This window comes from Octopus bimaculoides, chromosome 8, assembly GCF_001194135.2.
Source record: "Octopus bimaculoides isolate UCB-OBI-ISO-001 chromosome 8, ASM119413v2, whole genome shotgun sequence".
NCBI lineage: Eukaryota > Metazoa > Mollusca > Cephalopoda > Octopoda > Octopodidae > Octopus > Octopus bimaculoides.
In genome coordinates, this window is record NC_068988.1 from 48320773 (window position 1) to 48324534 (window position 3762).

Genomic DNA, 3762 nt, shown 5'->3' on the forward strand with positions numbered 1-3762 from the left:
TATATATATATATATATATATATATATATATATATATATACAATGTTTCCTAGCATATATACAAAGATGCTTTGAAATACAAATACAAACGAATACACCTACATTATTATTCAACTGGCATTTACTACATCCTCCCAGGGAAGATTAAAAGCGAAGTGTAGCGACTTCTATGCAGAACTGCACTAGTATATAAATGTAAATATAAACATTTTGTTTTCTAGGTCTTAATGCTAAAATTATCAAGTCATGCAAGTTACTTTTTCTGAGAATTATCGTCAAAATAGTTATAAATGCATTGAAACGTTGCCCAATCATTTTCTTATAATTTCACCTAGTATAGTTGTGCTAATAGGAATTCAAACTACGGCCATCAACTACGGCACCGAAATGTACTGAAGCACCTACACTCGCTATGTAGGTGACAAAACTTTTGCCATTTCTACAACGTTAGATTTTCTAATGATTTAGGCAGAAAGGACAGTCAGCTCCTATGAGACTTTTCAAGGGTTCTCACATTAATATTGTAAAACGGAGGAAAGGATATATTTATCGTTTGTCCAATGACATAGCTCAAATTTTTCAAAAAAGCAGTCCACTAAATGCGCTTAAGAAAACCAATAATTTCATTTCATGATATGATTTCTCCCAATATATGTCATACACCGTGGTGGAACTGCACAAATTGTACCTGAGATAGAGAAGGAAAATCACAGAAGATTTGGTTGTCATTTCTAGATGATCTTCTATGGATCATTAGATCTGTTGCTAGTTCCTATCCGATCGGCTATCTTCCTTTGTTGACAGCAACTCAAGACATCATCTCAAGTAGTTATTTAAGGATGAAATATACCAAAATGATTGATGGTGATGTAGATGCACTAAATGATGCAAGAGTACATTATAATTTTACCTTAGATAGTTATAAGGCAGAGTTTTAAGAGCATGAATCCGCTATCAGTATATGAGAAACAAAAACAACTTATCTACTGCAAATCAATTATCGCTGATTTACGGAAGTTGTGCGCTCGCTATATAAAAAATAGCAACCAAATTCTCTTCAAAATTGCAGGTAGCAATTTTTAAAAACAGGAAGTATATATTGGATAATTATTCCCGGATATACAAAAGAAAAAAGAAAGAAAAATAGGAGAGTCAAAGGTAGAAACTCTTTGATCATATGTCTACTCGATCAAAGTTGACCTCGGGCGAAATAAGAACAGTTATGTTGAAGATTTGGTAGGCTTCTTCAAATATCAGACTCAGTAGCAAGTGCTGCTGGTGCTTCTACTACTACTACTACTGCTGATGCTACTACTACTACTACTACTACTACTACTACTACTACTACTACTACTACTACCACTACTACTACACAATTGCATGGCCGGATCGTTAAGTGTCCTTTCCTCAAATGCTGAAATCCCTTCTTCCAATTATATTTTTCGTATCTTTCCTTTCTTTCACTTTCACTTTCACTTCTGTTGGTGTCCTTCCTACTTTTGGTAATTTCTTTCTGTTTTATTATCTCACAACATTCTCTCTTCGTCGTACAGTATTGAGACAACGGAGAGACTATGAGGAACTCTACCACTACCAACACCACCATCAATACTGTTACCACCAACAACACAGCAGCAACAACAAGAAAAACTAAGACAAGCAACAACACTATCAACAGCAGCAGTACAACCACCACCAAATATTGTACTGGTCTTCTAATTGGAAAGTTTCCAGCTAACGATGTATATAAATTTAAGTGTGTGGCAGGAACACAGATGACAATGTTAACCATTTCCAGCTACTGTTCTATCTCTGAATCTGTTACAGCTTAATTGGACGCCAATTGGTGTTCTGGACAAGCAGCACTTGATCAAATAACTAAAAGCATAAAGGGATTATCAGGGAAAGGCTTATAGTCTAATGTTAAGCCCCCCACTACCAGGAGATAAGTGAAGATGTGAGAATACAATTTTAGATCAATATTTTGAGTGTATAGGCCTGTTTATATATGTATATCTGTACAAATATATTGTAAGTATATAACTATATGTGTGTGTGTGTATCTTCATATATATGTGTGTGTATGTGTCTTCATATGTATCTATATAACAGTTATTTGCCTATATTTACAAACGTTTGCAATGCTTATGGAAAGATAATAGTAATTGAAAATTGTAACAATGTTCCATTCCCTAACCAGACGGGTATATAACAACATGACAGCCAAAACTCAGGATTTTCCCGAGACGCAACTTTATGTATGGATGTATATGATGAAACCCAGACTACAAAATGAATGCAACACATGTTGAAAGGAGTCCCAGCCTTAAGAGACATTAGCAGGATGGGTCGAAATGACCGTTGTACAATATAACAATTAATACCAAATTCAACTTCTGGTTACTTAAGAAATTATTTTTATTACCTCAACTAACACTACGAGGTTTTTGATGGAGATCCATCGGTAATATACCCCGACTACGGATGCCACCAAGTAGCCCAAACTGTGCCAGCCCTTTACTAAACACTTGGACACACTAATCAACTTATACTCATTAGCTCAAAATATTAAATATGTTCACACACACATATATATATATATATATATATATATATATATTTATATCTACAGCATATGTGGGGAATTCTGTCTGTAGGTGTGTTCGTGGAGTTGTGAGTTAAATCCTCCTATATCGTTTGATCGATTTTGATGAAACTTGACAAATGAGTAAAACACTTGTCTGGGCACCTCATGGCATACTCAGATTGTTGAAAAAATCTCGATAATAGGGTCCTTGGAATGGATCCTTAAATATATCTAATACATTTCATTTCAACAGCCAAGGGAAGTAACCTATTTCCTCAGATTTTAACAACCAAGGGAAATAACCCATTCATTTTCCTAAATCATTTGGTATAAATTAAACTGAGTATGCTTATTTCTTAGTATTTGAACTGTTAGAGCTATTTTCGCAATTTATACGGTACAACTCATAAACAAGTAAATAGTATTTTCCTAAATAATAGATCGACTTATTTCGGTTAGTGACTTATTCACGAATATACGAACACTAGCGCCGCTGAGGGTAATATTCTCTAGGAACGCACAAAAACCCTTTTTAGAGTTATTTACTTTGAACTGTTATTATCTCATATCTGATTTGCCTGTTATTACGTAACTTGCTTCACGATTTTAGTATACAGACCTTATTAGTATTTCCTTCTAAGTTCTATATACTCTCCGAACGCATTAAAGCCCTTTTCAGGGCTACTTTATTTGAATTCTGACTATCGAGTAACTAATTTCATATTATTACATAACTGACTTCACAATTTGGGCATTCATAACTTATTGGAAATTCGTAAAAACAAGATCCTGTGTATTCTCTGTAAATGCACAATAAACGTTTTAAGGGCTACATACTTTGTATTGTTCTTATTGGATTAGTGAAAAAATTATGCGAACAGAACTAAGGGATTAGCCCCGCTTTCCCGGGAATTAATCATCATTCTGTATTATTTCACCATATTGCCGCTTGACAGCCGTTGGTGGTGAGTTTACGTCCCCGTAACTTAGCGGTTCGGCAGAAGGGTACGATAGAATAAGTACTAAGCTTCCAAAGAATAAGTCCTGGGGTCGATTTGCTCGACTAAAGTCGGTGCTCCAGCATGGCCGCAGTCAAATGACTGAAACAAGTAAAAGAGTAAAAGAGGCTATATATACGCATACATACATGTATATGCATATGTATGCATATATGT